At 42.3% G+C, this 14520-nt stretch overlaps 1 long non-coding RNA gene across 1 annotated transcript in view; it reads left to right on the top strand.

Moving 5' to 3' along the window:
* The first annotated feature begins 14 nt into the window (after positions 1-14).
* The window catches only part of LOC145532172 (uncharacterized), a 60179-nt gene continuing 45673 nt past the window's right edge, over positions 15-14520 (top strand). Inside the window, exon 1 of the long non-coding RNA XR_014073049.1 lies at positions 15-335. This is a non-coding gene — a long non-coding RNA (uncharacterized LOC145532172). The remainder of the gene's footprint in view (positions 336-14520) is intronic.

Raw genomic sequence — 14520 nt, 5'->3', positions numbered from 1 at the left:
GCGGGGCCAGGCGCAGGGGATTCTGGGACCAGTCCAGACCACTGGCCGGCCGAGCTGCTCTAGTCGTCTGGTGGGCCCGGCACCGTCTCTGAGGGTCTTAAGGCAGTCTGACTGTGAGGAGTGGCCGTGTTCTATCCTGAGGAGTCCCATCACTGGTGCCTACAGGATGCTGGGCCGGGGCGGGGCTTGGTCCGCAGCTAATAAGCTAGAGGAAGGATTCTGTATGCTGGAAGGCTTGCCGGCATCAGTGTGCCAAAGACGGCTACCAGCGTCTGTGTCCCCAGAGTGAGCTGCGTTTCCTCCTGCCTCTCCTGGAGATGCTCTGAGATCAAAAGGTAGGTCTGACCCAGGCTCCAGTTGGATTACTGCTTCTTCCCTGGGTCCCAGAGGGGATGAGATATTGTGTGCGCCCTTTAAGAATGGATCTTCCCTGTAGCTCAGACGGTAAAGAATCTGCCTGCAATGAAGAAGACCCAGATTCGATCCCTGGGTCGGAAAGATCCTCTGGAGAAGGTAATGGCAATCCACTCCAGTATCTTGCCTGGAAAATCCCATGGACAGAGGAGCCTGGCGGGCCACAGTCCATGGGGGTCGCAAAGAGTCAGACACGACTGAACGACTAATACTACTTTAGGAGTGGAGTCTATTTCCCACAGCCCTCTGGCTTTTTTGAAAGTAAGCCTCGCTGGCCTTCAAAGCCAGATCCTCTGGGGTCTTATTTTCCTGTGCAGGAGAAGCTCCGCAATATAATTCTTTTCCAGTTTGTAGGTCATCCCTGGAAGTATAGGCATGCATGCTAAGCCACGTCAAAGCAAGAAAACTAGAGCAGGTTGCCATTTCCTCCTCTAGGGACCTTCCCAATCCAAGGATCGAACCTGAGTCTCTTATGCCTCCTTCACTGGCGGTAGGGTTCTTTACCACTAGCGCCACGTGGAAAACCCAATATACTTGACTCTATTGTGTGTCTGCCATTCCGACTGTTATCAAATTGGTGCCTGGACTCTCACCAGGGTCCTAGACTGGGTGGAGACCCCTTGTCTTGGCCAGGGTGGTTCTTTTTCTGCCCAAATTTGCATAGCCAGTTATGAAACTGATGCTGAGACTAGAACAGCACAACTTTATTCAACGGCCAAAATGGAGAAGCCGAAACTTAGTTTGCAAATCAACTTCTCAGCCTGACTTGGTAGAGATATCATATGTATAGCAGGGTCGAGACCCAGGTCTCCTGCATTTCAGGCAGACTGTTTACCATCTGAATCACCAGCAAAGCCCATAAAAGGAAGGAACTTGAGTAAAGAGAAGGAGGAATATTCATGAAATATCTGAGAACAGGGATCTGGAATCTGACTCCATCTCGGGTAGATAGTGTCAGAATTGCATTGAATTAGAGGACAGCCAGCTGGTGTCTCAGAATTCCTTGTTGGTGTGGGGAAAACCTCCCCCTGTACATGTCAGAATTGGGTCTCTTTAATGAGAGCCTCTTAACAAGTCCTGTAACAGGGGTGCTGTGCTGTGCTTAGTCATTCAGTTGTGTCCGACTCTTTGTGACTCCATGGACTGTAGCTTGCCAGGCTCCTCTGTCCTTGGGGATTCTCCAGGCAAGAATACTGCAGTGGGTTCCCATGCCCTCCTTCAGAGGATCTTCCCAACCTGGGGATCAAACCCAGGTCTCCTGCATTGCAGGTGGATTCTTTACCATCTGAGCCACCAGGGAAGCCCAAGAATACTGAAGTGGGTAGCCTCTGCCTTTTCCAGGGGATCATTCCAACCCAGAAATTGAACCAAGGAACAGGGGTGATAGCATCAAAATATATGATTTCTAGGGACTTCCCTGGTGGTCCAGTGTTTGAGACTCCATACTTCCAATGCGGGAGGATGAGTTTGATCCCTGGTTGGAGAACTAGGATTCCGCATGCCACATGGTATGGCCAAAAAAAATTTTTTTTAAATGTGAATTCTAACCAGCTTTGCATCCATGCCAAGTTACTTTGCCTTCCTTGAATATTTGTATTCTTATCTTTAAATGGGCAATAAACACATCTGTCCCTTAAAGATTGTTATGTTGACCAAATAAGAAAATATTTGTGAATAAAAAGCATCTTGCAGAAATTATGGTATAATTGAAAAAAAATTAGATTTTCCTTCTTTTGAAATTAGTGCCAGTTAGGCAGAAAATAGCAAAGTAACACTTCATGTGCTTGGCATCAGTGAAAGATTCATAAAAGTGAATTTTCTGGGTTAGTTAACTCTTTGAAATGCCAGCGTAAGAAAATTATACTCTGCATTACTGACCATATACTAAGTGAGAAATGTCCCAAATGATCATGGGGTCACTTTATTCCTCCACTTCTACCCCTCATAGCCAATTATCAATTAAGTTACGTTTGACTTCGCAATTTTGCTTTATTGTGAGGTTTTATTATATGTGGTCTTCTGTGTTCTTTACTTGAATATGCTGAAAATAATTAAAATGTCTGGGATCTTAGTTATCATTAAATACAGTTGGGATATGATCCAGGAGATTCTGTTCCTACAGATTGGTAAGATTTGTTGGATTATTGAATTTGCTTTTTATGGTTTTCTGACACTTCCTTTCTGCCAGGAATTTTTTTTCCTTCTTCTCCTTTTCTGCCAGGCTTTCTTGGTCACTTTAGTTTCTGTCAGAGAACTGAGACCCAGTAGTTCTTTGCTTGCTTGTAGATGCTCCTTTCAGAGAAGGCAATAGTACCCCACTCTAGTACTCTTGCCTGGAAAATCCCATGGATGGAAGAGCCTGGTAGGCTGCAGTCCATGGGGTCGCTAAGAGTTGGACACGACTGAGCGACTTCACTTTCATTTTTCACTTTCATGCATTGGAGAAGGAACTGGCAACCCATTCCAGTGTTCTTGCCTGGAGAATCCCAGGGACGGGGGAGCCTGGTGGGCTGCCGTCTATGGGGTTGCACAGAGTCGGACATGACTGAAGCGACTTAGCAGCAGCAGCGGATGCTCCTTTAATCTGTTATAGGTTAGAAAGTCAATAAATCAAGCTTATTAGAATTACTAGTGCTTCCCAGGCCATGAGCCAAGGGGAAAAGGTTATTTCAATAGGTTATAAAATAAAAAACAAAAAAGAAAATAGAAACAGCCTAATAACAAGATACTATTCTGGTGTCTCAGTCCTCACCTGCACTGTTGTGGGAACCCAACATTCAGATCTTTCCTTTTGAACTCAAAAAAGCAAAGAAACTTTCAGGTACCATTCACACTTCCTTCTTTATTCACCAGGCCATGGGCTCTTGCCTTGTGTGTGGTTGATGCGATGCCTGGCCATGCTGGAGGTACTGGGGTATCTGATGTGCGGCTGCGGCTCTCCTAGGAATGTACACCCCATTGTATCTGTCAGACTGACCCCAACCCCAGGAGTGTACTCCAAGGCATTGGGCTAGATTATTACAACCATGGCCTCAGTGAGCCAGGCCTCTCTATTGTCTCTCACTCCCTTTCAAGGTAATTTTGCTACTCTCTTTGTCAAGTGGAGAGTCTACCACCCCACCTATTAAATTGAAGTATAGTTGATTTATAATATTGTGTTAGTTTCAGGAGTACAGCAAAGTGATTCAGTTACATATTTTATTGTTGTTGTTTAGTTGCTAAGTCATGTCCAACTCTTAGCGACCCCATGAACTGTAGAATGCCAGGCTCCACTGCCCACAGGATTTCCCAGGCAAGAATACTGGAGTGGGTTGCCATTTCCTTCTCCAGGGGATCTTCCTGATCCAGGGATTGAACTAGCATCTCCTGCATTACAGGCAGATTCTTTACCACTGAGCCACTAGGGAAGCCCCTCAGTAATGTATATATACATATATATTCATATTCTTTTCTAAGTTATTACAAGATATTGAACATAGTTTCTTGCAGACAGTAAATCCTTATTGTTTATCTGTTATAGATAGGATTGTATATCTGTTAATCCCAAACTCCTAATTGATCCCTCTTTCACCTCCCTCTCCCCTTTGGTAGCCATAAATTTGTATTCTATGTCTGTGAGTCTATGTCTGTTTTATAAATAGATTCACTTGCATTACTTTTTAGATTCCACATATAAGTGATGTCACATACTTGTCTTTCTTTGTCTGACTTAAATCACTTAGTGTGATAGTATCTGGGTCCACCCATGTTGCTGAAAACGGCAATATTTCATTCTTTTTTTTAATTGCCAAGTAGCATTTCATTCTATATGTATACACCATATCTTTATCAAGTTATCTGTTGACAAACATCTAGGTTGCATTCAAGTCTTAGCTATTATAAATAGTGCTGCTATGAACATTAGGGTGCATAGATCTTTTTGAATTAAGAGTTTTTGTCTTTTCTGGATATATGCCCAGGAGTAGGATTGCTGGGTCATATGGTAACTCTGTTTTTAGTTTTTTAATAAACCTCCATAGTATTTTCCATAGTGGCTGCACCAATTTACATTCCTATCAGTAGTTACTGTGCCATCTCTTGTATCCAGGCTGCTTTGTGACTTGCTCTGACTAGCAAAATGTGGTGGAAGTGACACTGTGTGACGTCTGAGGCTAGACCCTGAGGGGTCTCATAGCTTTGCTTTTCCTCTGTTGAAACACTGCTGCCTTGTGAACAAACATGGGCTGGGCTCTTTGAGGACAAGAGACTGCACAGGAAGACTACACAGGCAGCTTTAGCTGCCCCAGTGGAATCCCCAGACATGTGAGTGGGAACACTGGGACAATGGCAATACCACTCCAGGATTCTTGCCTGGAAAATTCTATGGACAGATGAGCCTGTTGGGCTACAATCCATGGACTCTCGAAGAGTCAGACACGACTGAGCATGCACATGCACACGCAGTGCCAGCCAGCTATCAGCTAAGGTACCAATTGACTGCAGCTTCACGGTCACCCTACCTGAGACCAGGAGAAAAACTGCCTAGCTGATCCCAGTCCAAAGTGCAGAATTTTGAGCAAATAAACGGTGTATTGTTTGAAGTAACAACATTTTGGGATGATTTGTTATGGTGCAAAGGATAACTTGGGTTTCCCAGGTGGCCCCGGAGAAGGCAGTGGCATCCCACTCCAGTACTCTTGCCTGGAAAATCCCATGGAAGGAGGAGCCTGGTAGACTACAGTCCATGGGGTCGCTAAGAGTTCGACATGACTGAGCAACTTCACTTTCACTTTTCCCTTTCATGCACTGGAGAAGGAAATGGCATCCCACTCCAGTACTCTTGCCTGGAGAATCTCAGGGACGGGGGAGCCTGGTGGGCTGCTGTCTGTGGGGTCACACAGAGTCGGACACGACTGAAGCGACTTAGCAGCAGCAACCAGGTGGCCCAGTGGTAAAGAATCCACTTGCCAATGTACTGAGGAATTGATGCTTTCGAACTGTGGTGCTGGAGAAGACTTTTGAGAGTCCCTTGGACTGCAAGGAAATCAAACCAGCAATCTTAAAGGAAATCAACCCTGAATATTCATTGGAAGGACTGTTGCTGAAGATCAGATACTCTGGCCATTTGTTTTGAAGAACCAGCTCATTGGAAAAGACCCTGATGCTGGGAAAGGTTGAAGGCAAAAGGAGAAGGGAGAGACAGAAGATAAGATATGGTTAGATAGCATCACTGACTCAATGGACATGAATTTGAGCAAACTCCAGGAGATAGTGGACAGAGGAGCCTGGCAGACTGCAGTCATGGCGTCTCAAAGAGACATGACTTCAGCGACTGAACAGCAGTAACAAAGGATAACTCAAAGAGGAAGATAAGAAAATTCCTCATCCCCATCAGCCAGTGTTTGTGCTACTCCCAGAACTCTGCCTCAACTCGTCTTCATTTCACACAGAATAAGTGGGAAAGATTTTGCTTTACTTTCTCTTCTGTTTTGCTCTGTTGTCCCTCAGGCACTGACTCTTTTCAGAAGTGCCACTTGCTGCCACCCAGCCCTCATGCTCATCAGAGCCTCCCCCTGACCTTCTCCACCTGAGCTGTAGCTGGAGTGCTCACAGGGCTCCACTCCTCTGTAACTGAGGAGTCTTACTCTGATGGCTGGATAGATCTCAAAGGACCCTTAGGAACATGAAAGACCAGAGTAACCACCTCAAAATACCCTCCAGACACTAGTGAATTAGCCCAAAAGACCCAGTTTCTCTCTGTATTCTGGGACTCTGTTCCATTTACCCAAAGAGAGAAAAAACTGACAAAGGGTAAATCCCAAGTGGTTCTATTTTGAGCAAGATGTTTTATCTCTTTTTTTGGACTGTTCAGAGGCCTTTTTGTATTGTCAGGATACTTGGCTATACCCTGATTAGCTAAGGTTCTTCGGTAAGTGATAACTTCCAGATAAATAGTTTTCTGTGTAAGAAAGGTCTATTTTAAAACTAGAATTTCTTGTATTCTTGCCACTCCATGCAGGAGAATTTAGCCAAATGAGATTTTATCACTAGCATAACTGTACAGAAAATGGATTCCTCAGAGAAACCTTGTATGCCTTTGTTTCAGAGTGGGAATAAAAATGATAGGAATTTTAACCTCTTAGTAACTGTCCTCACTGTAAATTTGTCGCCAAAATATTAGTCAGAAAGTGACATAATTACAGCTAATAATAAAACAAAAAGTTATTTTTCTTTTATTTTGAGATGGCAATAAAAGATTGTAAAGAACATTTTGAAAATACAAGCAGTAAACAATTTAAAGACATAACTTTGCTGGCAAAGGTTCATATAGTCAAAGCTATGGTTTTTCCTCTAGTCACGTATGGATGTAAGAGTTGGACCATAAAGAAGGTGAAACATTGAAGAATTGATGCTTTTGAACTGTGGTGCTGGAGAAGACTCTTGAGAGTCGCTTGGACAGCAAGGAGATCAAACCAGTCAATTCTAAAGGAAATCAACCCTAAATATTCATTGAAGGGACTGATGCTGAAGCTGATGCTCCAATACTTTGGCCACCTGATGCGAAGAGCTGACTCACTGGAAAAGACCCTGATGCTAGGAAAGACTGAGGGCAGGAGGAGAAGGGAGTAACATAGAATGAGATGGTTGGTTGGCATCACTGACTCAATGGACATGAGTTTGAGCAAACTCTGGGAGATAGTGAAGAACAAGGAAGGCTGGTGTGCTGCAGTCCATGGGGTCACAAAGAATGGGACATGACTTAGCAACGAAACAACAATTTAAAAAAGGAAATCACTTAATCTCACTTTCAGAGATAGCTGTTGTCCATGTTATTTTTTACTGTGTCCTTCTAGACTTCAGTGCACATGCTCACTGATGAGAGTATCCTCAAAAGACAGAATGCAGGTCAGGTGTTTTTTTTTTGCTCCCTCAAATTTGTATTTTATTCGATCATTCAGTTAAAAGGTCACCAAATCAGGAATTGTCTATTTCACCTTAGACAATTAGGTGATTTTTATAGCAGCTTACTCATCATGCTTTGGGGAGGAGTATAAAGTATGATCTGTAAGACTAGGAATTTAGCTGTCTGAACTGCATAAAAAAGGAGCCTGCACACTAAGGAAACACTGGTCCATTCATGGAAACCAGGGGGACATAAAAGGACAGGGTCAAGTCAACAAAACAGCCTGTCAGTTGACTACTTTTTCTCTTCCAACTGTAGACCATGTGAATATTGGTTGTGGTCCCAAAGAGGGGACTATTACTCTGAGAGAACTACATTTACTCCACCTTGCTTGAGTATGCTTCAAGGCATTTACAATTTACTGGACTCTGAAATGAAATGAAGAAAGCAAGCAAGCAAGCCACTGTAACAGACAGGTGGTTTTCATTACGTATAACCATTAATCTTGTCCTGATTATTTATCAGACTATGTTACATTGCAATGTTTCCTTCATCGATTGATGGGCTATCACCACAAAATATGTCACCAAAGTAAAATAATTGTTGATGTGTTAATGAAAACCATCAGGGAGACCAGAAGCCTCCCCTCTGTAGAATGAGGGCAATGAGGGATCTATTTAGGAAGAAAGAAGGAACTGTTAATACTAATCAGATTGAACTACCTCTTTAATTCAGTCGTGTTTAGGATTGTGGAACAAAAGCATGGAGCTGTGTAAAGACCTATTGAATTACAGGAGCACTTTTAATTGAGCATTTTACAGTGAAAATCTTGAGTTTTTACAAAAGCCATTTTAAAGGGATGATTATTTTACAAATGATTCACAATATAGTTAACAGTACTGTATTGTATGCTTACGAATCTTACTGGGGGTTTGACTGATAGGGAAGTTGGGCAGGCGTCCATCTTGCTTCAGTCCCCATGGCTCGATTCCCCCTCAGCTTGCTACAAGGATAGATCTATGTTAAGTGTTCTTATCACTAATAACATTACTAAAAATAAATGATAAATAAGAGGGTAGGAAAAAACTTTCAGAGGCAATGGATAGGTTTATGAACTTGATTATGATGATGGTTTCACAAGTATATACTTGTCTCTAAACTTATCAAGTTGTGCATATTAAATATGTTTAGCTTTTAATATGTGAAGCTGCTGCTGCTAAGTCGCTTCAGTCGTGTCCGACTCTGTGTGACCCCATAGACGGCAGCCTACCAGGCTCCTCCGTCCCTGGGATTCTCCAGGCAAGAACACTGGAGTGGGTATATATGAACCATACCTCAGTAAAGGACTTCCCTGGTTGTACAGTGGATAAGAATCCCCCTGCCAATGCAGGGGACATGGATTTGATCCCTGGCCCCAGAAGTTTCCACAAGCCTCAGAGGCTGCAACTACTGAGGCCCATGCACCTAGAGCCTACGTTCCATGACAAGAGAAGCCACCACAATGAGAAGCCTGAGCACTGCAGCAAAGAGTAGCCCCTGCTCGCTGCAACTGGAGAAAGCTCAAGTGTAGCAAGGAAGACCCAGTGCAGCTAAAAATAAAAATAAAAAAGAACAACACACACACAAAGATTCACACTAGAGATTTTTTTAAAAAATTTGTTGTTCGGTAAATTTAGCATTTTGATTTTAAAATTTTGTCTGTAACATACTGGGAACATATTTAAAGTGGAAAATAAATAAACACAATACACTGAGTTTACAATGGAGGAAACAGGTGGGAGGATGAAGCCCCTCAGCTTTATCTGTTGGGTTCAGAGCACCTTTTACACATTGCTTAACAAAAGAAAAATTATACTTCAGCTATATTTCTTCTCTCATTTCCGTAGTGTATATGGAATTGGAATGGACTGAGTGAAACCTTTTTTACTATTAATCATGGAAACTGAACTCAGAGAAATTAAGAGATTGCCTAAATCAGCCAATGAATGGCTGGTTCTCATCATAGCCAGAAACACAAGTTAAGGCATTTGACTGCTAAGTTCAAATCCTGGCTTCTGACCCTTTTAAGCTACATATTCTTGGGCAACTGATTTCATTTCTTTGGGTCTAGGTTTTCTTATCAGTAAAGTAGAAGCTAAGCTTATCTACTGCAGAGAGATCCTCCCTGTGGCATACTTGGTGAGAAGCCTTATTTGTAGTAAGCACTCAGTTTTAACCGTGATGGCTGCAGCATTCTCAATAATAAAAACCAGGACTAAACCCCAACTTTTTTGACCTCCCCTTCTAGGGTCTTTTCCTTTACACATATAATCACAGATGATATTAAAATTTTTATCATGGCCTGGGCACTAACTGGTCAGAATAAACCCATACTACCAAGATGGCAGCCTTTGTGTTCCCTGCCTGGCAAGAAATACACAGGACAATGGATGGCCCTATGGTTCTTAGAATGGATGTATGGCTACCCTTTGTATTATTTTAGGGAGGCATTAATGACTGTAGAATAGGAATTACTTGTAGTGGGGCTGTCACAGACTGTGACACCTCAAATAAACCACACAACCTCTCTGTAGCTCACACTTAATACTCAAAACACTGTGCAAAGTTGTTATGGGGATCAACAAGGATCAGAAATGCAAAAGCCCTTTGAAAAAGGGTAAACCATTACACAAATGCAGGAGATTTGTGAAATACCTAAACCTTCAAGAAAACAGGTTCCAGGGGGAAATCAGCTAAGATCTACATACTTCTTCCACTTTGTAACAGTTTACACTAAACCTATCTATGGACTTAAAACATCACATTCTATTTCTTCATTTTTTTCCATTGGCCAAATCTATCAAAATGAAAGGTTTTCTGTACTTTTCTTTAGGAAGTGGAATTCTTCCTATTAACCAGAAATCATTTCTCTGAAATTTTCCTTCTTTCTGTAATGTATGCAGCTATTTTATAATAGCTTAGGTTAGTGAAATTTTCACAAATTACATCTGCAAACTAGAAACTCTGTGTGTTCTTTAATCTTACTTTTTTCTTATGCTTGACCAAACTTCTTTCACATGTGTATGATGAGTATCTAAACCCGTTCAAGGTTGGTAAGCACTGCTTTAAACCATATTACAGAACTGGTAATTTTTAAACATCACAGCAGCATGGTAAAGTTATAACCAGTGCTAAACATCTATTTTCAATTTATGGCATTTGTGCCTCTTCAGTAACACATTGGCCTTTTTCCTCTTTTGACTCAACTTCGTTTCTGTTTCTTATTCTCTTTATAGATTGTTTCAATCTGTCTCACTTCTGAGCCAACATTTCTGAGATTAGGATACCATTTGAGATCTTTTACTTACCCATGTCTTGCGGACAGATGCCTCCACAGACATTTACATGAACACACAGTCACATAGAGATCATCACACAAGGACTCAGCTCCTATCTTTGATCACACGTGTACTCGGAAATATACAAAGCGCTGCTAGAAATAATGAGGCAGTTGCTCACAACAGGTCTGTTTCTTTACCTTAAAGTGACATTTCACTCACTTTTCAGCACATTCTTCATTCAGATTCTCAGAGGTGCAAAAATTGTTTTTGCAAGTGTGTGTAGTTGTAGAGTGGATTGAGACCTGAAGAGGTCTTGACTCTGCAGAGATGATGACATCACACATATATGAAAACAATAAGAATAATAAAAAAACAATAAGAATAATTTAATTCTCACAACGAAGCCCCAATTTAGAGGATCTCTCTCCTCTCTAGTGCTACTGCTTTGCTGGTGTCTGAGAAGCATACTTGGTCCTTCTTTGCAGTCACCAAATTTCATTCGTGTATCAGTAACCATGGGGTTTCCTTGGTGGCTCGGTGGTAAAGAATCTGCCTGCCAACACAGGAAATGTGGGTTTGATCCCTGGGTCAGGAAGAGTCCCTGGAGTAGGAAATGGCAAGCCACTCCAGTATTCTTGCCTGGGAAATCCCATGGACAGAGGAGCATGGTGAGCTATAGTCCATGGGGTCGCAAAGAGTTGGACACGACTTAGTGACCAAACAACACTACATCCGTAACCACACAGATGCTGTGGTTCACATCAACCCTCCCCCAGGTGCTGGGCCTCAGACCTTTCTAATGGTCTTTGTTAGTTTCTAGGACGTGTCTACTCTGTTGCACTTTCTACTCTTCCTTACTGTTTTTTCTTTCTCCTCACCACTCAGAGGAGGCTCTTTGCTCAATTACTTCTTATCATGGTCCCCATCTCCTTGTTATTAGGGGTTGGGCTGAGGTGCAACCCCTGCTACCTCACAATACGGCACCTTGACATACTGAGTATTTTTGATGGAAGGAATTTGGGGTATAGCAGTTGCAGGAAGGATTCTCTCATCCCCGGTATTCCCCACAGTGGGTCATGAGTGGGTCTCCTCATGTGAGAGGTGCCCTCTTAATACCCAGAGGAAAGGACCATCTTTATCTACACAGATGGAGTGATGCCAAGGGGAATTCAAATGAACAGGTCTTACTAAATTTCCCCCAGTTTACCACCTTTATCTCATATCCTTTTGTCCCATCACATTTTTCCATACTTTCCACTCTTCATCAAATCTAGTATAAAAATACTTGGGCTTAACTGCTTCTTCTGGTCTTCATTTCCTTATGAGTTCTCCTGTGTCACGTAAAACTTATATTAAATAAATGTGTATGCTTTTCTTCTGTTAATCTGTCCTTTGTGAGTCCAGTTTACAGGCCTCCAGCCAAAGAATACAAGATGAGTTAGAGGGAGATATTTTTCCCCTCTTCTGCTTCCCAGGTGGCACTAGAGGTAAAGAACCCACCTGCCAGTGTAGGAAACAGAAGAGACATGGGTTTGATCCCTGGGTTAGAAAGATCCCCTGGAGAAGGAAATGGCAACCGACTTCAGTATTATTATCTGGAGAATCTCTTGGACAGAGGAGCCTGGCATGCTACAGTCCATGGGGCCGCAAAGAATCAAGACACAACTGAAGTGACAGCACGCGTAAGACTCGTGCAGTAGTTAATGATTCTATTCTAGTGCATAGTGAGGAGAGAGACCTTTCAGGGGTCTGTCATTTCATTTCATCTATGCCACTTACCTCTTCTCTCTGAGGGTGGGGTGGGCTGAAGTCTCACTTGTGAATGTGTTTGTTCATTCATATTTGTCTTACCCATCATTCAGTGACTGTGGTTTTTGAGTGAAGACATTATTTCAGGTACTGGAATATTTTGCACTAAGGCCAGTGTTGCTGCTCAAACCTCAAATAGATTCCTCCCTCAGACTGGGAACAGAATATGAGACATTTAACGGGCACAACACAGCGGAGATTATGGCAATTAAGGAAAATATAAACAATACCCATATTCAGAGATACCACACTCACCTGGGGTTTTTGTCTTGGTCTGCAATACAGTTCAGAAAACTCAAGTTTTCAGTAATACGAGAATGTGTCTAAAAATCACATATACAATGGCCACCTACTTTTACCTTGGGTATCTGAACCACAGCTATTTCATTTTGACTCTCAGATGCATCCCCTTCCTCCAAGGCCAAAGTAGATGTATAACCACATCAGAAAGGCCATAAAACAGGCTGCTCTGGTCAGTAAAATGTAAGTTCAACCATGTATAGGCCTTCTGACATCCCCATACCTCAATGTGTGCAGATTTTTCTATCATTCCCCCACACCCTCTTTCTTTCTTTAAAAATTTTATTTTGTATTGAGGTATAGCCAATCAACAATGCGTGATAGTTTCAGGTGAAGAGTGAAGGGACTCAGCTGTACCTTGATGTTGGTGTGCTGGCTCCTACCCAGGTTCTTGGTACTAGGCCTCCTTTATATTTGCCTAGTCAGATAGGGGGGAAACTAGTCAGATCTCATGAGCAGACTCAGAGAGTTATGTTAATGGGGGAACACTTTATAGGCTATACATTTTATCACTTATACCCAGTTGTCACATAAGCATTTTACATGTGCTTTTAGCAACAGATCTAAAGCAAAGAGTGTCACACTTGATAAGTAGTTGTGTGTGTGTGTGTGTGTGTATGTATATGTTCAGTCACTAAGTCACATCTAACTCTTTGCAACCCCATGGACTGCAGCATGCCAGGCTTCCCTGTCCTTCACTATCTCCTGGAGTTTGCTCAAATTCATATCTATTGAGTCAGTGATGCTATCTAACCATCTCATCCTCTGCCTTCAATCTTTCCAAGCATCAGGGACTTTTCCAATGAGTCAACTCTTCACATCAGGTGGCCAAATTATTGGCCAAAGTATTGGAGCTACTGTGACAATTTCACTGGATGACTTTCTTTCCATCTAGAACATCAATCAACAGATCTAGAATTTAACATCCACAGAAACATAATATTGTTCTTTCTAAAATTATCCTCATCTCCATCAAGCCAGATCAAGACTAATCTGTCTGCAAAACCAGCCTGATCAGTTGATCAAATAGACTCCTCCAAGCTGGCTGAGGGGGAACTCTTCAAGAGTCCCAGGCTGAATTCCCCCAAAGACCTCTCAAGTACAGGAGAGCCATGCCAAAGGTTTGATTGATTGATTGATTTCTCTTCTGGAAGCCCCCCAAGTTTTGAGATTCCTGCCCTTGCCAGGAGACAATCTTTTTCATTCTCCTGGTAAGGCCACTTGGAACCCAAGAGTCTGATTTCTGGGAGGACCAGGCAGAGAGAAAAAAACAATGCTTCAATTCTATCCACAGGTGTAGTTTACCCATTTGCTGCTGCTGCTGCTAAGTCACTTCAGTCGTGTCCGACTCTGTGCGACCCCATAGACGGCAGCCCACCAGGCTCCTCTGTCCCATTTGCTCTAAGTCATAACCAACTTGAGGGCAAGGGCTTCCCTCTATCTGGAAAACACAGGTCAAAACGAGTAACAATGCAGACAAAACCCAGAAGAATTATAACCATATTCACCAGTTCACTCAGTAATCAATCCTTTTGTTAACTTTTTAATGAAGCTATCAGGTCTTCCATTAAGATCCTTTAAATTCTTTACCCAGTTCAGCAATAGAATCTGAAATTTATCAAAGACCAGCTATTGTCAGAATGTCTTTCCTATGAATCTTCTTGAAGATGAAGCACTTTTGCAAAAGTAGGAGAATAAAACAGTAACTGTGTATAAAAGACAAAAGACTTAAAAAGACATGGTTAAGCACCAGATTACAATGTAATCGATAAAGAAACTTGGTTACAGTAACTA

This window comes from Giraffa tippelskirchi, chromosome 13, assembly GCF_054371585.1.
Source record: "Giraffa tippelskirchi isolate mGirTip1 chromosome 13, T2T-mGirTip1v1.2.pri, whole genome shotgun sequence".
NCBI lineage: Eukaryota > Metazoa > Chordata > Mammalia > Artiodactyla > Giraffidae > Giraffa > Giraffa tippelskirchi.
Note: the sequence above shows the minus strand (reverse complement) of the source record. Positions and strands in the feature narration are given on the sequence as shown.